At 51.1% G+C, this 22,707-nt stretch overlaps 1 pseudogene; it reads left to right on the forward strand.

Annotated features, from left to right (window-relative positions):
• The window catches only part of LOC102562950 (long-chain-fatty-acid--CoA ligase ACSBG2-like), a 45,827-nt pseudogene that overhangs the window by 21,535 nt on the left and 1,585 nt on the right, over positions 1-22,707 (forward strand).

Below are 22,707 nucleotides of genomic sequence, written 5' to 3' on the forward strand. Positions count from 1 at the left end.
GCTAGATGATCTGTTCAGGTCCCTCCTGACCCGAGCTACTATGAAACTATGAAACTATGCTGCCAGCCTAAGCTCCATTTCCACTTTGGCTGTCCTCACTGCTTTCCTGCAAGCTCAAGCCAAGCAGGTATACTCCTCCTTGGTGGCAGCTCCCTGCTTCCACAGTCTGTAGGCCTCTTTTTTTCCCTCCAGGATCTCCTGGATTTCCCTGCTCCACCAAGAGGGTTTCTTTGCTTTTTTTCCCCATTTTATATGTACTGGGATGGTCCTTTTCTGAGCCTACAGGAGTAGTCCCTTGAAAAATGCCCACCCTTCCTGGACTCCCATCTCTCCAAGGCTTTTACCAGTCAGTCCCTCCCTAACTAATCTCCTGAGCTTGTTGAAGTTGGCCTTCCTGAAGTCTAGCACTTCTGCCCTGATAGTTATCTTCCCCACCTTTCTTCAAATAGTGAACCCAATCAATAGGTGGTCACTATCCCCTAGGTTACCTTGCACCTGCAGATCCCCCACGAAGTCGTCCCCTGTGGCCAGTACTAAATCTAGTAAGGCATTTTCCCTAGTAGGAATGCGTACCTCCTATGATAGGTGAAGGTCCTGTAAGGAGGTTAGAAACCTTCATTAATGGGCAGACCCTGGCTGCCTGTTTCTCCCAGCAGATGTCTGGGCAGTTAAAGTCACCCATGATCAAGGTTCCCTCTAAGGTGCATGCATGCATGGCCATGCACAAGTAAAAGGCTGGTCCTGTACAAACATTTTTAGGCTGCGCTCCCACTGGGATAGGAGCTGGGCTGCAGCATGGGACATTTAAAGAAGGTAAGCTCCTCCCCAAGGCAAGGCAGAGGCAGGGGTGGGAGCCTGGCATGGGCTCCGCTAGCTCCAGGAAACTGCTGTACTCCCCCACTTTGCCTTGGGGAGTGAGGAGGCTGGGGAGTGGAGCACTTCCACGGAGATGGCAGAGCCCACGAAGCAGTTCCTTGGAGCCAGCGGATCCTGCGCCAGCCCTCAGCCCCAGCCTCCAACCCTGCCTTGCCTCACCTCAGGCAGGAGCTGCTGCCTGCCCCGAGTGAGGCTCTGCCAGTTCTGGGGAACTACTCCATGGGCTCTGCCAGCTCTGGGGAAGTGCTCTACTCCCTGGCCCTGATGCCACGTGCCTCCTCGCTCCCCAAGGTGAAGCGGGGGAGTGGAGCAGTGTCTCGGAGGTGGTGCAGCCCATGCTAGGCCCCAGCCACCAGTTCCCCCAGGCCTCTAGCCCCAGACCCCCAGCCCCTAGCCCCCAGGCCCTCAGGCCCCCAGCCCCCCAGCCCCAAGACCCCCACCCTGAAGCCCCCCCAGTTCCCAGGCCCCATCCCCCGCTGCCTGCCCTGGGTGAGGAGCGAGGAGCTTACCTTCAATAAGTGTCCCACACCGCACCGAAGCGGTGCGCTCATGGACTGAAGCAGTGCACTCATGGAATGCTACTCCTCAGAGGGAACATTGCCCATGATGACCAGGTCTTTTGTGCGCTCTGCCTCTGAGAGCTGTCTTGAGACTTCCAGGTTGAACTCATTCCCTTGGTGTGAGGGTCTGTAGTAGAGCCCCACTACCAAGTCCCTATCATCCCAACCCCCCTGTAACCTCAACTGTGTCCTTGACTTCAGGAAATCTGATTTTGATAAGCTTAGGAGGCTTGTCAGTGAGGCCCTAAGGGACAATGACCCCAAGGGGAGGGGAGTTCAGGGAGAATGGTTGCTCCTCAAAGAAGCAATCCTAGATACACAAGGTAAGGCTATTCCGTCTCAGAGGAAAGGCAGCAAAAGGGCACAGCATCCCACTTGTCTCAGCACGAAGCTAGCAGACCTCCTGCATCTAAAAAGAAAGACCTACAAAGGATGGAGGATGGGATTCACCTCCAAGGAGGAATATTCCACACTGGTCTGGACCTTCAGGGATCGAAACAGGAAAGCCAAGGCTGAGACAGAACTCCAACTGGCTACTAGGATCAAGGATAATAAAAAACCCTTTTTGAGATATTTGGGTAGCCAGAGGACAAGCAAGGGCAACATTGGACCCCTGCTAAACCAGATGGGACAACTGACGACTGATGCCCAGGAAAAAGCCAACCTATTAAATGGTACTTTGCATTGGTCTTTCACCAGTCCCATGGGATGCCTCTTCCCATCACGGGACAGGGAGGCCTGAGTGAGGGAGATCCCCTGCCCTCCATCAATGCTGACCTCATGAAGGAACACCTTGAGAGGCTGGATACCTTAAAGTCACCCAGCCCTGACAATCTACACCCCAGGGTACTCAAGGAGTTGGCAGGCATCATAGGTCAGCCCCTGGCATGGATCTTTGAGAACTCCTGGCGCTCTGGTGAAGTGCCCAAATATTGGAAGAAGGCCAATGTGGTGCCTATCTTCAAGAAAGGGAGGAAAGTGGCTCCGGCAAATTACAGGCCCATCAGCCTGACCTCTATCCTGAGGAAGGTCTTAGAAAAGATTATGAAAGAAGCCATTCTTAATGAACTGGCCGATGGCAACATCCTGACGGATAGCCAGCATGGGTTTGTTGTGGGTAGGTCTTGCTTGACCAATCTCATTTCCTTTTATGACCAGGTGACCTATCACCTGGACAAGGGAGAAGAGATTGATGTCTTATATCTTGACTTTAAAAAAGCCTTTCATCTGGTATCCCAAGATCACCTCTTGGCAAAACTGGCCAACTGAAGCCTTGGGTCCACCATGATCCACTGGCTGGGGAATTGGCTCCGTGATCAAACCCAGAGGGTGGTGGTTGATGGAAGTCTATCATCATGGTGCCCTGTAACCAGTGGGGTCCCCCAAGGCTCTGTCCTTGGACCTGTATTGTTCAACATCTTTATTAATGATGTGGACATTGGAGTCAGAAGCGGCTTGGCCAAGTTTGCTAATGATTCCAAACTCTGGGGTAAAGTGTCCACACCTGAGGACAGGAGGGTGATCCAGGCTGACCTTGACAGGCTCAGGAAATGGGTGGATAAGAACCTGATGGTGTTTAACACTGAAAAATGCAAGGTTCTCCACCTTGGGAGGAAAAATCTGCAGCATCCTTATAGGCTCAGCAGTGCTACGCTGGCTAGCACTATAGATGAAAGGGACTTGGGAGTCATGATTGACCACAAGATTAACATGAGCCTTCAATGTGATGCTGTGGCTAGTAATGTGAGCAAAATGCTGGCTTGCTTCCATAGATGCTTCTCAAGCAAATCCCAGGACGTCATTCTCCCTTGTACTCAGTCTTAGTGAGGCCGCAGCTGGAGTACTGCGTCCAGTTCTTGGCTCCACAATTCAAAAAGGATGTGGAGAAGCTTGAGAGAGTGCAGAGGAGAGCCACGCGCATGATCAGAGGTCAGGAAAACAGACCTTACATCGAGGGGCTGAGACTCTTCAGCCTGGAAAAGCTCAGGCTCAGAGGTGATCTGGTGGCCACCTATAAGTTTATCAGGGGTGCTCACCAGTACCTGGGGGAATATTTGTTCACCAGAGCGCCCCAAGGGATAACAAGGTTGAACGGTTATAAACTACTGCAAGACCATTTCAGGCTGGACATAAGGAAGAATTTCTTTACTGTCCCAGCCCCCAAGGTCTGGAATAGCCTGCCATCGGAGGTGGTTCAAGCACCTACATTGAATGCCTTCAAGAGAAAATTGGATGCTTATCTTGCTGGGATCCTATGACCCCAGCTGACTTCCTGCCCCTGGGGCAGGGGGCTGGACTCAATGATCTTCTCAGGTCCCTTCCAGCCCTAATGTCTATGTCTATGAAAACCTGACCCATAGTACCTCAACTTGCCCTTCTTTCTGGCCCAAATTAACTATGGAAGATGTATAGTGCTCCTTAACATAGAGAGCAACAACCCTCCCCCACTTCCTTTTTCTCCACTCTGTCCTGTCTGTACAGCCTGTAGCCCTTAATGTACACTGCCCAGTCATGGATAGGTTCCCACCAAGTTTCTGTTAGCCCAACCAGGTTGAATTCTTTATTTGCAAGCAGAAGTGCAAGTTCCTTCTGCTTGTTCCCCATGCTCCTACCATTAGTGTAGCCCAAGCACCATAGGCTCCCTGAACTCAACCTTTTGCTATGGGTTGGAGGCCTGGGCTGCCTCATGCAGCATCAGGCTTGGTCCACTCCCGGACCCTCCATACAGTGCCTCCTGGACCGAGCTCACAGCCTTGTTCCAGGGGTTGAGGACCTGAGCCACCCAAATGCTCCAAAGGTCCTACACCATGCACCAGCCTGTGCATTGTATCTCTGACTGGATGCCAGAGGTTGCAGACCTGAGCCACCTCATGCAGCTCCCAGGGTCTAGACACCATGCTTCGTGCTGCACAACGAGAGCCTAGCTGCTGGAGCCATCTGCCAGTCCCCACTGATGGAAGGCTTCAGGGGCTTTTCTGGGATACTGCTTTGCCCTGCTGATCAGCTCTCCTCAGCTCTTCTAAGCCCCTCTCTTCTCCGCCCTGGATGTGTTCTCTCATGCTGGGCACACAGCTCCTTTTATACACTCCAGAACTACACCCTTGAAGTCTTCTGGACCTGAGTGTTGCAGTATTCAATCAGGTCTGGGGTGGGAGGGAACTCCTCTCCCCCTCCCCAAAGGAAAGGGGAGTGACTTAACTGCTCTTGCTACCTCCTGATTGGTGGATGGGCTCCACCAACCAAAACAGCAATATTTCAAGCCTGGAACTCAACCCAAGCTCCAAAAGGCAAGCCTGCTACATTAGTATAGAGGCATCTAAGCCCCCCAGTTGGTGCCCTTGCTGCTTCCCCATTCTGCTGCTTAGCAGGGCCCTTGGTACTCACCGGGAGTGTTCCATCACCTGGCTTGAGGTTCATCATTCCTGGCTTCTCCCTGTTGTTAATGGCCCCATCCCCCAACAAACCTAGTTTAAAGCCCTGTGTAGGAGATCAGCCAACCTATAAGAGAACAGACTATTACCTCTTGGAGAGAGATGTAGCATGTCTCATCTGAACAAGGTCTTATCCTGGAGGCCTCAAGGCCACTCCACCTGCTTTCTCTAACTAACAACTTGTCCTTATGAAGCTCTAGGTATGTTCCCATGCCCACTTCCTCCTGTCCACCTGCTACCATATTCTCCATTCTCTCAGGAGCCTTCCTCTGCCCTTCTCAGCCCAGGTCTCCTCAGGTCCCCTGTCTCCCCCACCATAGGCAGTGGAAGGCTGGGGCTAACAAGGCTAAACCCCCCAAACACGGGGCAGCGGTGGCAGTGGGTAGGGTCACAGGGCAGCCTGGGCATGGGCAGCTGCAGCAGGGGGGGGATTGGTGTGCACAGATACAGATACACAACCAGAGCTTGAAGCCAGTCTGTCATGGGGAAGTGGCATGGCGAGACAGATCAAGGCTGCTGAGGTAAGGGAGGGAGTGGGGCACAGGCAGGTTCAGGAGCTGGACTGAATGAGGCCCTGGAGCAAGTTGTGGGATGCTTGAAGCCTGGGTAGCTTGTTCAGAGGTGCGGGGTGGGACAGGGCTCTAACCACTATGTGCATGCAGGGGGAGCTTCTGGCGGGGGGCACATGCCCCCTGGATTTGTGAGCAAGGCAGAGGCTGTTTATGTATAATTAATGTGTGTGTGTGTGCATGTGTGCGCGCGTGTGTGTGTGTGTGTGTATTTCCTTCTCCACCCTTTCCCACTAATTTCTGATAGTAGGACTGGAGTTCACACAGAAACATTTTAACAGTCTTTTTCTCGAGTTCCATGTGTCTGTACATCAGAAGGTTCACCTTTTGCCTGCACAGTGACCGAAGACAAAAGGTGTGCACAAAGAGGGGTTGTTCCTTAAGGACACTGTGTCCGCCTGGCCTCAAACATCCGATCACGTGTGGCCTTGGCCCAAGTGGCCGGTGGTATTCGCCCTATGGTCTCCTGTAGGCTGTTGAGTAGGTGTTTACTCCCAGAGCTGCCTCCCCCAATCTCTCCTGCCACGACTTTGAGTGTTATACCAGTGGCGGGGCTGACCACTCGGGGTCCCTCTGTGGCGTGAAGTCCATCTGGCGGTCATCTGTGGGGCTCCACCTCCCCTACACCTTGGCCTCATGCCAACCCTCGGCGGAACACTGAGTCTTCCTGGCCGTATTCCCGATAGCGTTGTACTCTTGGCAATGGCAGCCTTGGTAGCTCTCTCTCATCCGGAGTACTAGCTCCCTGAGAGTGTCACGCTTAGTTAGCCTAGAGTTGCCTGCAATCTCTAACTCATGTCTAGTGACCAACCCCCTCCAGGGCACAACACTTGACCTGCACCCCCAAACAAAGGTGGAACGCAAAAGAGCTCTGCTGAAGCTATCTAGCCAGTGTCGCCTGGTCCTACTCCTCAACCCCTCCAATAGGGGGAAACACAAGGAACACACAAACAAACAAAACACTACTATGTTGAGAGGGACCCATGTGGTCCCCTTCCTGGTCTCTCCACCAGGGTACAGGGCACCTTGCTCCCTAAGAACCTGCAAGAGGCTAAACCCTATATGTGGCCGGGGTAGCCCGTGGCCTCTTGCCTGAGTCGTCTCCCCCTTTACTTGGCCCTCTGTGGGTTGTGACCCCGCTTCTCTTCCCTCTCATTAGGGATGTCTCTCTTCAAGTGCCTCACGGCACCTCTGTGGAAGCCTGGCCACTTCTTACTTCCAGGGTTAGCACCCCGACTCTTGTTACTTCTCTTTCCAGCCCCTCTCACTGCTCCCACCTGGTGCCTCTCAGAGGGAGAGTCTCTTCTGCCTCCCAAGTGCCCCCAACGATTCCACCTGCAAGGGTGTCAGGAGCCTCTTCTGGCTCCTAGCTCCTACTGGTGAGCTGTCCCCCACCAGCACAGGGAGCTCTTGCCGGCTCTCTCTCCCAGAGAGAATCCCGGGAAGCACCCAGTGTTGGTTCCTTCTCCACTTCTGCTCTCTCTCCCCCTCCACCTTCACCGGTGGTTCATTTTATTTCTGCCGGCTGGTGATTGTCTATGACATCACCATCCGGCTTTAGCTGTAAGAAGGCACGGCTGATGACCCGTATGGGTTTCTTCCCTTGTTCCAGCTGCACCACAGGTCCTGTTGCAGGTAAGTGTTTTCTTTGTGTTATTTTTGTGTTTACTTTCTTTTTTTTCATGGGATTCTCATCCCTGGGGGTTCCCATTTATAGTTTGGGCTGCTTTCCCCCATTCTCCCCTGAGACAGGCATGATTCTTGAAGCACAAAAGAAGTCCATTCCCATGCAGAGAAAAGATAATAGAAGGGCTGGGAAGCCCTCTTGGCTAAACAGGGAAATCACAGTCCTCTTAAGAAAGAAGAGTTTTATAGACAATGGAAGCTCAAGGCAGGCCACAAAGAGGACTATTCCACAATGGCCCACATTTGCAGGGAACAGGTAAGAAAGGCTAAAGCCATGACTGAACTTAGATTAGTAACGGAAATCAAGGACAACAAGAAGTCCTTCTTTAGCTACATAGAGAACAGGAGGAAAACAAATGGGAGTGTGGGGCCATTGCTCAACAACTCAGGAGAGTTGGTTTCCAGCACTTAGGAGAAAGCTGAACTCCTGAATGACTATTTCACCTCATTCTTTAACTGGACCAAGGGGGAAACAATGCCAGGTACAGTACAGGATGAGCATGGTATATAATCACCATAGTATATAATCACCTTCCTACTATTGCTTTAGCATTGGTGTATGACAAATTAAAAAATATATACATATACAAGTCAGTGGAACCAGATGATTTTCATCTGAGAGTCCTAAAGGAGTTGGCCGAAGTTATTGTGGAACCCCTGGCAAAACTCCTCCACAACTCATGGTGCTCTGTAGAAGTCCCTGAGGACTGGAAGAGAGCTAATGTTGTGCCCATCCACAAGAAGGATAGGAAAGAGGACCCAGGTAACTGTAGGCCAATCAGCCTAACTTCCATCCTAGGGAAAATCCTGGAAAAGTTCATTAAGGAGTCTATTTGTGATAAGCTTGCAGAAGGTAAGATTCTGAATGACAGCCAGCATGGCTTCACCACAGGCAGGTCTTGCCTTACCAACCTCATCTCATTCTATGACCAAGTAATTCACCACCAGGACACGAGAAAGCAGGTTGACATTGTATACCTAGACTTCAAAAAGGCCTTTGATTTAGTATCCCACGATGTCCTCATGAGAAAATTAGAGGATTGTGGGCTTAACTCTGTGAAAGTAAGGTGGGTAGGAAACTGGCTGCATGATAGGACCCAGAGAGTTGTACTGAATGGATATGTCATCCTGGTGAGAAGTGAGCAATGTTGTCCCATAGGGATCAGTGCTCGGTCCGGTACTTTTCAAAATCTTTATTAACAATTTGGATGTGGGGGTGAAGATCTTGCTTTCCAAGTTCACAGATGACACCAAGTTATGGGGAAGTGTGGTCATGCTTGAAGATAGGCTACAGATACAGGTGGACCTAGACAGGCTAGTAAGTTGGGCAGATCCAAATCTGATGAAGTTCAATGTTGAGAAATGTAAAGTGCTCCAACTTGGGACGAGCAACCCCCAACACACCTACAGGCTTGGTGGCACCAAACTGACCAGCACCATGAATGAAAGGGACCTGGCGGTAACAATAGACCACAGTATAAATATGACCTGGCAGTGCGATGCTGTAGCTAGCAGGGCAAATAATACTCTGGCATGCATCGATCAATGCATCTCCAGCAAAACTGAAGTGATTCTTCCACTCTACACAGCACTGGTGAGACCACAGCTGGAGAACTGCATCCAATTCTGGGCACCCCACTTTAACAAGGACTTGGACAAGCTTGAGAGAGTCCAATGAAGAGCCACCCATGTGATCAGAGTCTTGCACGGCAAGCCATACGAGGAAAGACTGAGAGATCTGTGACTCTTCAGCCTGAAGAAAAGACGGCTGAGGGGAGACCTGGTAGCAGCTTATCTCTACACTAGGGGAGTATGTCAAGGGCTCAGTGAGAAACTGTTCACCAGGGCACCCAAGGGGAAAACCAGGAGTAATGGCCACAAACTCCTGGAAGACCGATTCAGGATCAACATTAGCAAAAACTTCACAGTCAGGTTGTCCAGACTGTGGAATAAGCTTCCTCCAGAGGTGGTGCAATCACCTACCCTGGAAATCTTCAGGAGACTAGACAGTCACCTTACTGGCATCATCTGACCCCCAGTTCTCTTTCCTGCTTGGTGCAGGGGGCTGGACACAATGATCTTTCAAGGTCCCTTCCAGCCTTACAATCTATAAATCTATGAAAACTTCCACAGGGCACTCCTGACGCAGAACACGAACTGGTCAAAGTGGGTTGTCAGGGACCCCTGATGCTTAGTCAGGTATCCATACAGCGCCATATCCCTCATCATCAGCCTGACCCCTGTCATGCCTCCACAGAGCCTATTTACCTATTTCCACAACCCCTTGGTGTATGGACATAGCCACAGGGGGTAGTCGATGGTCTTTGATGCACCTTGGCAGATTTCCCTGGGGCAGCTGGGTTGAGTCCCTTGCACCCTCTGACTGGTAGTGCACGGCGAGCTACTCTAGCCCTGCTCCCTAATAAGACTCTGCTGGGCTCAGTCCAGAAAAAGACATTAGAGAACAAAATAGAGAAGCTGTGCTGGGATACAGCTGAGCTGTTTTATTGGGTGAGATGAGCATCATCTGTTGTCCTGCCCGTGGATCTTGTGAGACAACCGGTGACCTGTTCCCTGTTTCCAAGTGCACCCCTGTCAATCTCCAGGGTTCCCAGGGATTGTTCTGGGGGGGTGTCTCTGGCAGGGTGACCCCAATTTCTCCAAATCCACAGACCCGGCCTGGAGCTTCAGGGGGTACGTCTCTGGAGGCAGGGAAAGCTGGGATGCCCAGGTGCAGTACATGGTCAAAGGCTGGGGCTACCAATCAGCTCATTGGCCGTCTCAGCCGTAGGGCAGTATCAGAGTGTCTTCATAGATTTCATAGACTTCATAGACATTAATGGCTGGAAGGGACCTTGCAAGATCATCGAGTCCAGTCCCCTGCCATAAGGAGGAAGTTTAATAGTTTCATAGTTTCATAGTTGTTTGGGTCAGAAGGGACCTCAATAGATCATTGAGTCTGCCCCCCTTCCCTGGGAAGGAAAGAGCACTGGGGTCAGATGACCCCAGCCAGATGCTTGTCCAGTCTCCTCTTAAAGACCCCCAAGGTAGGGGAAAGCACCACCTCACTTGGAAGCCCATTCCATTTTCTGGCAACCCTTACCATAAAGAAGTTTTTCCTGATGTCCAACCTAAATCTGCTGTCTCTCAGTTCGTGGCCATTGTTCCTGGTTATTCCAAGGGGTGCCCTGGTAAACAGAGCATCTCCTATTCCTTGCTGCTCACCACCCTCCCCCCCCCCCAAAAAAAAATTTGAAAACAGCTACAAGATCCCCTCTCAGCCTTCTCTTGTGGAGGCTGAAGAGATACAGGTCCCTCAGTCTCTCCTCGTAGGGCCCTACCCGCAGGCTCCTAACCATATAAGTGGTCTCCTCTGGACCCTCTCAAGGTTGTCCACATCCCTCTTGAAGTGTGGCAAAACTGACTGCTGCAGGGCCTTGGGAAGGAGCAGGAAGGGACTGGATGCAGTACTCCTACTGCAGCCTGACCAGTGCCACATAGAGGGGAAGTATCACCTCTCTGGACCTGTTTGTGATGCACCTGCTAATGCATAGATTCATAGATTCCAGGGTTGGAAGGGATCTCATTGGCCATCTATTCCAAACCCCTGCCCTGGCAGGCAAGGAAAGGGTCACCCAACCTGGGATTATGTGATCCCAGCCAGGTGCCTGTCCAGTCTCCTCTTGAAGACCCCCAAGGGTGGGGCAAGCACCACCTCACTTGGAAGCCCCTCCCAGATCCTGGCAACCTTGACCATGAAGAACTTTTTTTCTAATGTCCAGCCTAAACCTTCTCTTTAGTAGCTTGTGGCCATTGTTCCTTGTTGTTCCAGGGGGTTCTCTGGTGAACAGAGCATCGCCTACCTCATGTTGCTCCCCCCTTATGAATTTGTACGCCACCACAAGGTCTCCTCTCAGCCTTCTCTTGGAAAGGCTGAAGAGGTTAAGGTCCCTTAGCTTTGCTTCATAAGGTGTTCCCTCAGGCCTCCAATCAGATGAGTGGCTCTTCTTTGGACCCTCTCCAGGTTGTCCGCATCCCGCTTGAACTGCTGTGTCCAGAACTGGACACAGTACTCCAGCTGCAGCCTGACCAGTGCCGCATAGAGGGGGAGAATCACCTCCTTGGACATGTTTGTGAAGCACCTACAGATTCACGACAAGGTGTGATTGGCTCTGCCGACTACTTCATCACATTGACAACTCATGTTCGTCCTGGCGTCAACAGTGACTCCAAGATCTCTTTCTGATTCAGTGATGCTGAGAAGGTCACACCCAGCCTGTAGGTATGAAGGCAGCTCTTTTTCCCTAGAAGCAGCACTTTGCACTCGTCCTTATTGAATTGCATCCTATTGCTCTCCACCCACTTCCCCAGACTGTCTAGGTCAGCCTGGATCTTGTTCCTCTCCAGGGTGTTAGCTTCACCCCATATTTTTGTGTCATCCATGAATTTGGACAGGGTGTTTCCCACCCCCTCGTCCAGAGCACTGATGAAGATGTTGAATAGCACCGGCCCCAGAACTGAGCCCTGAGGGAGCCCACTGCACACGTCTTTCCAGGTTGACACTGACCCATCCACCGCCACCCTCTGAGTGTGACCCCTGAGCCAGTTTCCTATCCATTCTACCGTATAATCATCCATGGCAAATCTCCTCAGTTTATTAATAAGGATAGTGTGGGATACCGTGTCAAAGCCTTCTTGAAGTCCAGATAGATAACATCCACCTCAACTCCTGCATCTAAACATTTGGTGGCCTTTTCATAAAAAGAAAGTAGGTCAGTCAGGCAGGACCTGCCTGCTATAAACCCATGTTGGTTGCCCCTCTACATCACGTTAGCCAGCGGGCTCCCACAGACATGTTCCTTAATAATTTTTTCTAGGATTTTCCCTGGTATATAGGTAAGGCTGACCAGTCTATAGTTCCCCAGATCCTCCTGCCTCCTCTTCTTAAAGATTGGGATGACATTGGCCCTCTTCCAATCCTCCAGGACCTGACCCAAGCACCATGAGTGCTCATATATCCTTGCTAGTGTTTCAGCTATGACCCCCACTAATTCCTTCATTACCCAATGGGTGGAGTCCCTCCAGTCCCAGTGATTTGAACACGTCCAGTCCCTCCAAGTGTCCCTTTACTGTGTTGGCACTGACTGTCAGTCAGCTGATGTTCCCCTTGCTAATGTCTGTGATACATACTGAGGGTTTGTCCAGGTTCCCATTTAAGAAGACAGAAGCAAAAAACTCATTGAAGAACTCTGTCTTGTCCCTGCTATCCATCACTAAGCCCCCCCTGCCTGTCCTGTAGGAGTCCTATGCTATCCTGTAACCTCTTTTTACTCCCAACATACCTAAAGAAGGACTCTTTATTGTCCTTAATCTGTGCCGCTAGCCTGAGTTCTAGAGCTGCCTTGGCCTTCCTGACTGACTCCCTTCAGGTGCAGGCCAAGGAAGTGTACTCCTCCTTGCTAGCAACCCCTGCTTCCACTTCCTGTATGCTATTTTTTTGCCCTTAAGGTATCCTGGATAACCCTGGTTAGCCAAAGGGGCTTCCTGGCCCCTTTCCCCCCTTTCCTCTGCCATGGGATTTTCTCACTCTGAGCCCAAATAATGTTATCCTTGAGAAATGACCACCCCTCCTGGGACCCAAAAGCATCTAGGCTCTTGGTTCCTAGTACCCTGCAAACCAATCCCCTGAGCCTATTAAAGTCAGCCTTTTGAAGTTTAGCACCTGTGCCCTGCTAGGTAGTGTCCACCCTTCTCTAGATAGTGAATTTTATCATTTGATGATCGCTATCCCCTAAGTTGCCTTGAATCTGCAGGACCCCCACCAGGTCATTCCCTGTGGCCAATCCCAAGTTGAGCAAGGCATTACCCCTGATGGGACTCCTTATCTCCTGTGTTAGGTGGAGGTCCTGAATGCAGGTTAAGAACCTGCATGAGTGGTTAGATCTGGCTGACTGTTCCTCCCAGCATATGTCTGGGTAGTTAAGATCCCCCATGACTACCATATCTCTAGACCGCACAGTCTCTTCGAGCTGCCTGGAAATTTCCCCATGTAGCTCATCCTCCTGGTGTGGCAGCCTTAGTAGACCCCCACCACCAGGTCGCTTTCCCCACAACTCCCTTGGATCCTAACCCACAGTCTCTGCTTGTCCATCCTCTGATTCCAATTTGATTAGGGAAGATGAGTACTGTTCTTTGACATAGAGAGCAACACCCCCTCCTTTTTTCCCTTCTTTATCTCTCTTGTACAACCTATAGCCCTCTATTCCTACCACCCAGTCATGAGTAGAGTCCCACCAGGTTTCCGTTACACCCACTAAGTCAAAGTTATTGCTCGCAAGCAAGAATTCTAGATCCTCTTGCTTGTTTCCCATGCTCCTGGCATTTGTATATATACTTTTAATTCCCCTGGTGGCTGCCCCTATACTCCTGTCTAATAGGTTCTTTGATACTTACCTGGGCTGATACTGTGGGTATCTCATAGTTCAGTATTCCATGGATCCCTTCATCGTTGTCCTCCGCTTCCCCCAATGAACCTAGTTTAAAGCCCACTGGAGCTCAGCCAACCTGAAAGAGAACACATGCTTACCCTTGGGGGAGTGCTGAAGCCCATCCCACCTGAGCATGTCTCTTGTTTGGAAGTATGGGTCATGATCCAAAAAGCCGAAGGCCATCTCATAACGCCACTTCCAAAGCAGCAAGTTGACCTCCCTGATGCAGGTCTCATGGCGTCGTCCATGTCTGCTCACTGGGAGGACAGATGAGAAGACCACCTGTTTCCCTGTCTCTTTCAGCTTAGCCCCTAGAGCCTTGTAGTCCTTCATGAGGTGATTTGGACTGTCCCCAGCTGCATCGTTAGTGCCCACATGGATTAGGACCATGGGGTAAGAATCGGTGGGCTGGATAAGGTTCAGGATCACTTCTGTCACATCCCAAATCCAAGCTCCGGGCAGACAGGAGACCTCACATCATGGGATCAGGTCGACAGATAGCATGATAGAGTGTGTTTAGCTTTACTGATTACTTTGTCATATTGACAGCTCATATTAATATTGGAGCCAACTATGACTTCAAGATCCCTTTCTGCTGCAGTGCTGGTGAGAAAATCATCCCCTAGCCTATAGGTGTATCGGTGATTCCTTCTCCCTAGATGCAGCACTTTGCACTTGTCTTTGTTGAACTCTAGTGAGAGGGCAGCAGGACAGACCCTACAAAGAGAGACTGAGCGACCTAAATCTGTTCGGCCTCAGCCAGAGGAGGCTGAGGGGGAACCTGGTGGCTGCCTACAAGTTCATCGGGGGGGGATCAACAGCAAATAGGCAGAGCCCTTTTCTCCCCAGCACCACCTGGGGTGACAAGGAACAGTGGTCATAAGCTGTTGGAGAATAGGTTTAGGTTAGAGATCAGAAGGCAATATTTTACAGTTAGGGTGGCCAAAATCTTGAACCAACTTCCCAGGAAGTGGTCCTCACCCCTACCTTGGGCAAATTCAAGAGGAGGTTAGATGATCACCTGTCTGGGGTCTTGTGAGCCCAGCATTCATTCCTGCCTGTGGCAGGGGGTCAGGCTAGATGATCTGTTCAGGTCCCTCCTGACCCGAGCTACTATGAAACTATGAAACTGCATCCTATTCTTTTCTGCCTACTTTACAGTCCCTTCCCACTAGTGTGTTAACTTTACCCCATAATTTCATGTCATCCACAAATTTGGACAGAGTGCTCTCCACACCCTCATTCAAGTTGCTGATGAAGACATTGAATAGCACAGGTCCAAGGACCAAGCCTTGAAGGACCCCACTGCCACATCTTTCCAGGTCAATACCAACCTGTCCAGCACCAGTCTCTGAGTGCAACCCTTAAGCCAATATGCCACCCTCCTGACCGTGTAATCATCTACGTCACTGCCACTTGGTTTGTTTATGAGAATAGGATGAAATACCATATTGAAGGGCTTCTTAAAATCCAAATAGATGACATCTACCTTGACTCCTGCATCTAAGGAAGAAGCACCCCAGGGAGTGCCCTCCACAGCAGAGTGGCAGACAGTCACATCCAGGACTAGAGCTGCTTGCAGTAAACCGGTACCAGTTCCTCCAGTCCGACTGGAGAACAGGTATGAGGCCCTGGCGACCCTGCAGAGATGGAAGGAGAGGAGGAAGCCTCTGGCCAGGAAGCAACACCACATTCTCCACACTCCAAACAGGTCAAGAGAACCAAGCAGACCCAGAGGAGGAGGCGTTGAGTGATCGTCATAGGTGACTCCATCCTGAGAGGTACGGAAGGGCCCATTTGTCGCCAGGACCCCTCAACACGAGAGGTATACTGCCTGCCCGGAGCAAAGATTCGGGATGTGATGGGAATAAACCAGGACATGATTCAGCCCACCGATTACTACCCCATGGTCCTTGTCCATGTGCTCTGGGCGGTGTGCTGAGGGAGATCGGTGCACAGGTGGTATTCTCTTCTATCCTACCAGTGAGCGGACATGGAAGACAACATGAGAACTGCATTAGAGAGATCAACTGGCAGCTTCGGCAGTGGTGTCTCGAGGCAGGCTTTGGCTTCCTTGACAATGACCTGCACATCACGACGAGGGACATGCTCAGTTGGGATGGGCTTCACCTGTCCCACAAAGGTAAGCGAGTGTTCTCTTCTAGGTTGGCGGATGTCCTCCGGTGGGCTTTAAACTAGGCTCATTGGGGGGAGGGGAAGATGAGGGTGGGGGAAGCCGTGGACCACCAAACCATGTGGCACCCACAAGGACAGCCCAGCCTGAAGAAGGAGAACATCGGGAACCTGCAATCCATGGGGCAGCCAGCAGTACAGCACAGGTAAACAATAAGCAGGTAAGCAATAAGGGGCCCTTTGGGAATCAGAGCTGGGGGGCAGCAAAGGTGCCAGTCGCAGGGCTCAAGTGCCTATGTACTAATGATAGGAGCATGGGGAGCAAGCAGGATGAACTAGCGCTCCTGCTTGCAGAAAACACCTACAACTTAGTAGGGCTAACAGAAACCTGGTGGGATTCATCCCACAACTGGACGGTACACATTGAGAGTTATAGGCTGTACAGAAAGGACAGGGTGGGGAAGAAAGGGGGAGGGGTTGCGCTCTATGTCAATGAGCAATATACATCAACCCTCATCAAGACAGAATCGAAGGATAAGGAAGTAGAAGGATTGTGGGTTAGGTTACATGGGGGGCAAGGAGAAAGGGATTTGGTGGTAGGGGTCTGCTACAGACCCCCACACCAAGGGGAAGAACTAGATTCGGGGCTCCTGAGGCAACTCTCAGAGACCATAAAAGCTAAGGAGGCAGTAGTCATGGGGGACTAAACTACCCAGACATCTGCTGGGAGATGTAGACAGCAAAGTCCCACCGTTCACGCAGGTTCCTATCCTGTGTACAGGACCTCCACCTGACACAGGAGGTACACGGTCCCACTAGGGGGAATGCCTTACTGGACCTGGTATTGGCAATGGGGGATGACATGGTAGGGGACCTACAGATCGGTAGCCATCTGGGGGACAGTGATCACCAAATAATAGAATTCTTCATAAGACGTCGAGTGGGTAAGGTAACTAGTAGGGTGAAAGTGTTAGACTTTAGGAAAGCTGATTTCAACGAACTCAGTTTTGCTGGAAAACCCTCACCCATTCTGGGGTAGGCTCAGTACCAGCAGGTTGCTCTGCTCCCCTCTGCACTGTCCCATTGGGAGGTGGTAGTCATGGGGGACCTAAACTACCCAGACATCTGCTGGGAGACGTAGACAGCAAAGTCCCACCGTTCACTCAGGTTCCCATCCGGTGTACAGGACCTCCATCTGACGCAGGAGGTACATGGTCCCACTAGGGAGAATGCCATACTGGACCTGGTATTGGCAACGGGTGATGACATGGTAGGGGACCTACAGATTGGTGGTCACCTGGGGGACAGTGATCACCAAATAATAGAATTCATCATAAGACGTTGAGTGGGTAAGGTAACTAGTAGGGTGAAAGTGCTAGACTTTAGGAAAGCTGATCTCATTGCACTCAGGTGATTAGTCAAGGACGCACTGCACAGTATGAGTTTTGAAGAGATGGGAGCCCAGGAAGGGTGGCTGTGCCTTAAGGAAATGATCCTTCGGGCACAGAGGGAGACGATCCCAATGTGAGGAAAAAGAGGGAAAGGGACCAGGAGGCTTCCTTGGCTGACCAGAGAAATCCAGAGCAGCCTACAGGCTAAAAGGGGAGCATATAAAAAGTGCCTATAAATTCATCACGGGGGCACAGAAGGGAATTGGTGAGGATTTACTCACCAAGGCACCCCCGGGGGTTACAAGAAATAATGGCCACAAGCTAGCAGAGAGCAGATTTAGACTGGACATTAGGAAGAACTTCTTCACAGTTAGAGTGGCCAAGGTCTGGACTGGGCTCCCAAGGGAGGTGGTGCTCTCCCCTACCCTGGGGGTCTTCAAGAGGAGGTTAGATGAGCATCTAGCTGGGGTCATCTAGACCCAGCACTCTTTCCTGCCTATGCAGGGGGTCGGACTCGATGATCTATTGAGGTCGGAATGGTCATAAAAAGAAACAAGGTTAGTCAGGCATGTCCTATTTTCTATGACCCATGCTTGTTGCCCTTCAGCATTATTTTTCCTGCTGGGCTCCCACAAATGTGATCCTTGATAATTTTTTTGAAGGTTTTCCTAAGGATAGAGGTGAGACTAACCAGTCTAAAGTTACCCAGATTCTTCTTCCTCCCATTCTTGAAAATAAGGACCACACTGGCCCTTTTCCAGTCCTCTGGGACCTGGCCAGAGTACCATGAGTGCTCAAACAGCCATGCCAGTGGCTCTGCTATGACACTGGCCAGTTCCTTCAGCACCCTTGGATGAAGATCATCCAGGCCTGCTGACTTGAACACATCCGTCCTCTCCAAGTTTCCCTTTACTAGGTCAATACTGACCATTGGTGGGCTGGTGCTCCTCCCGTGCCTATCTATAATGCAGCTGGGAGATTTGTCTAGATCCGTGTTCAGGAATACAGAGGCAAAAAACTCATTGAAGAGTTCAGCCTTGTCCCTCTTATCTGTCCCCAATTGCCCTAGCCTATCTTGTAGGGGTCCTATGTTACCCAGTGCCTTCTTTTTGATCCCTATATACCTGAAGAAGGACTTTTTGTTGTCTTTAATTGTTGTCACCAGCCTGAGTTCCGTTGCTACTTTGGCCTTTCTAAATAACTCCTTGCAAATGCAAGGCAAGGAGGTATACTCCTCCTTGGTAGCTACCCCCTGCTTCCACAGCCTGTATGCCTCTTTATTTGCCCCTAGGTTTTCCTGGATTTCCCTGTTCAGCCAAGAGGGTTTCTTGACCCTTGTGCCCCCTTTTTGTGAGTAATGGGATTGTCTTCTTCTGCACTCAAAGGATTGCTCCCTTGAGGAACAACCACCCTTCCTGGACTCCCATTTCACCAATGCTCTTGATCTTCAATGTCTCACTAACTAATCTTCTGAGCACATTCAAATTAGGCTTTCTGAAGTCTAGCACTTCTGCCCTGCTGGTTACTTTTCCCACCTTATGCCAGATAGTGAATTCAATCAATTGATGGTCACTATCCCCTAGGTTACTTTGTACCTACAGATCACCCTCCAGGTCATCCCCTGTGGCTATCACCAAGTCCAGCAAGATGTTCCCCTAGTGGGACCGTATGCTCATTGATACTAGGATCTCTTTGTTCTCTACATCCCAGCCCCCAATGAACCTTGCTTAAAGTCCTATGTAGGAGATCAGCCAACCTGTAAGATAACAGACTCTTAGCTTTTGAAGACAGATGAAAACCATCTTGTCCCAGGATGCCCCTTTCATGGAAGTGTGGATCGTGGTCGAAGAAGCCAAATCCCACGTGATGACATCAACTCTAGAGTGACAGGTTGACTTCTCTGATGCAGGCTTCTAGATACTGATGGTGACCACTGACCAGAAGGATGAAAGAGAAGACCACCTGCACCCCCAACTTCCTAAGCCTAGCCCCCAGAGCCCTGTAGTCACTCATGATACGGTCCGGACTACTCCTGGCCACATAATTTGTGCCCACATGGATGAAGACCCCACCTGGAGGGATGTGGCCAGTGGAGACCCCAGGGCTCAGTCCTCGGGCCCGCACTGTTCAATTTCTTTATCAGCGACTTGGACAATGGGGTGAAAAGCACCCTGTTCAAATTCACTGATGACACCAAGATTTGGGGCAAGGTGGGCACACTAGAAGGGAGAGACAGGATACAACTGAACCTGGACAGGTTACAGGGGTGGGCGAATGAGAATAGGATGGGATTCAATACTAACAAGTGCAAGGTGCTTCACCTGGGGAGGAAGAACGAGCAGCATACCTACATGCTGGAGAACTTCCTTCTTGTCAGTGCTAGGGCAGAAACAGATCTTGGCGCCATTATCGATTCCAAAATGAACACGGACCACCAATGTGAGGATGTGGTCAGTAAGGCTAACTGCACCTTGTCGTGCATCCATAGATGCATCACAAGCAGGTCCAAGGAGGTGATCCTCCCGCTCTATGCGACACTGGTCAGGCCGCAGTTGGAGTACTGCGTCCAGTTCTGGGTGCCGCACTTCAGGAGGGATGTGGACAGCATTGAGAGGGTCCAGAGGAGGCCACCCGCATAATCAGGGGACAGCAGGGCAGGCCCTACACGGAGAGGCGACGGGACCTGAACTTGTTCAGCCTTCACAAGAGAAGGCTGAGAGGGGACCTGGTGGCCATCTATAAACTTACTATGGGGGACCAGAGGGGAATGGGTGAGACCATGCTCCCCTGAGCACTTCCAGGAGTAACAAGGAATAACAGCCATAAGTTGTTTGATAGTAGGTTCAGGCTGGACATCAGGAGGTGCTACTTCACAGTCAGGGCAGCTAGGATCTGGAACCAACTTCCAAGGGAAGTGGTGCTAGCTCCTGCCTTGGGGGTCTTTAAGAGGAGGCTTGATAATTACCTAGCTGTAGCCATATGAGCTCAAACCTACCGGGGTCATATAAGCCCACTATTCATTCCTGCCCATGGCAGGGGGTCGGACTTGATGATCTACTTAGGTCCCTTCTGACCTGACCAACTATGAAACTATGAAACTATGGATAGTAGCTGGAGGGCCAGATAAGGTCAGGAATCCTCACAGTGATGTCCCAAATCTGGGCACTGGGCAGGCAGCATACCTCCCATGCCATGGCATCCTGGCAACAGATGGGTTCCTCTGTTCCTCTCAGGAGGGAGTTGCCCACCATGATGACTTGGCATCTCTTACTCCAGCTGCCCAGTTGTCCCTCAGCTGCTTCCCCTGCTCGCTGGCTTCCTGGTCAGAGGCTGGGTCAAATGATCCCAGCACGATAAACATCCAAGCAGCTTTTGATTGAGTCCAGAGTAGGTGCTTGCACCACCTCGGGGGGAGTCTGTTCCAGACCCTGGACACTCAGACTGTAAAGAAGTGTTTCCTCATGTCCAGTCTAAACCAGCCTTCCAGGACTTTGTGGTCATTAGAACTTGTTATCCCTTGGGGAGCCCTGGTCAACAACTATTTTCACAGATCCTGATGCACCCCCCTTATATACTTATAGGCTGCCACCAAGTCATAGTTTCATAGTTTCATAGTGCTTAGGGACAGAAGGGACCTAAACAGATTATCTGGTCCAACCCCCTGCCCTGGGCAGGAACAAGTGCTGGGGTCATAACACCCCAGCCAAATATCTGTCCAGCCTCCTCATAAAGACCCTCAAGGTAGGAGAGAGTACCGCCTCACATGGGAGTCCATTCCAGATCCTGACAGCCCTAACCATAAAATAATGTCTCCTGATGTCCAGCCTGAACCTTCTCTCTAACAATTTGTGGCCGTTATTCCTAGTAACCCCCTGTGGTTCCCGAGGGAACAGAGCCTCCTCCAATTCCCACTGGTCCCCCCAGTGAGTTTGTAAATGGCCACCAGATTCCCTCTCAGACTCCTCTTGTGGAGGCTGAATCACTTCAGGCCCTTTAGCCTCTCTTTGGGTGCCACTGCCCCTTGACCATGCAAGTGGCCCTCCTCTGGACCCTCTCAATGCTAGCCACTCTCCTCTTGAAGTGTGATGCCCAGAACTGATCCTGAGCCTTCTCTTCTCCAGGCTGAAGTGCCCCTTGTCCCTCAGCCTCTCCTCACAAGTCTTTCTCTCTTTGGATTCTCTCAAGCTTATCTACATCCCTCCTAAAGTGGGGGGCCCAAAACTGGATGCAGTACTCCAGCTGCAGCCTAACTAAGGCCGAGTAAAGTGGGAGGATGACATCCCTGATTTCATTTGAGATGCATCAGTGGATGCACGCCAGAGTTTTCTTTGCTTTGCTTTGCTGGCCACAGCATCACATTGGTGGCTCATGTTCATCTTGTGGTTAATCAAGACTCCCAAGTCTCTTTCGGTCATGGAGCTAGTGAGCATAGCACAGCCAAGCCTATAAGTATGATGCTGTTTTTTTCTCCCAGTGTGGAACACCCTGAGATTCTCTATGTTGGATGCCATCAGGTTTTGATTCACCCACCTTGTGAGCATGTTCAGGTCCACCTGTATCCCCAACCTCTCTTCCAATTTGACCACCTTACCCCATAATTTAATGCCACCCGTGAACTTTGCCAGTCTGCATCTGATACCTGAGTCCAGATCATTAATGAAGATGTTGAAGAGTATTGGCCCAAGTACTGAGCCCTGAGGGACTCCACTGGTCACCTTGCACCAGGAGACCAAGTCACAGGCTTTCTTGAAATCCAGATATGTGACATCAACCTCACATCCCTTGTCCAGGCCATGCATCACCTGGTCATAGAAGGAGATGAGGTTGGTCAGGCAGCACCTTCCAGTAACAAAGCCATGTTGGCTGGCATTTAGAAGGTTGCCTTCTGTTAGTCTCTTGCTGATGCATCCCTTGATGATTTTCTCTAAGATCTTTGTCCATGTCCCAGCTGGGGCTACCAATCAGCTGTCTCCCTGTCTGTCCTGCACCGCCTCCTATTCCCCTAGAGCCCCAGTCCTGGGACCTGCATGCTGGCCCTATCCAGACTTGCCCAAGGGTCAGTGAAGAACTACAGTCCCAGACAAGGCAGGGAGCACACTAGGGTCCAGCCCTTGCAGAGCACAGCTGCTTTCCATGGCCGGGGGCAAAGAGGGTTTTCCCCAGGGGAGGGGTGCTGACTTTGCCTGTGAGTGCATGTCTGGGATGCCAGCAGTCCCCATCTAGCACTCCTTTTCCTTGGTCCTGCTTGCTGTGTGGGCCCAGGGCTCCCTGCTTCCCACGCTGAAGGAGGTGCACCCCATGTTCTTGTTCATTGTGCCTGGCATGTAGGAAAAGATAAAGGAGAAGCTCAAAGCTGCTTTCAGCCAGTCACTCCTGGGCAAGAGGATGCTGGTGGAGTGGGCACAGGACATCAGGCTGCAGGCCAGCTGCATCCACCTGGATAGGTGGGTAGGAGCAGCCACGGGGCGGGTGCCACCATCAAGGTGAGTAGGAAAGGGAGCACAGGGGGTATGGGGCAGACAGGCCATGTGTCAGGTTGCAGGGACATGACATGAAACTTAGGGGGCTGGTGG

This window comes from Alligator mississippiensis, chromosome 3, assembly GCF_030867095.1.
Source record: "Alligator mississippiensis isolate rAllMis1 chromosome 3, rAllMis1, whole genome shotgun sequence".
NCBI lineage: Eukaryota > Metazoa > Chordata > Crocodylia > Alligatoridae > Alligator > Alligator mississippiensis.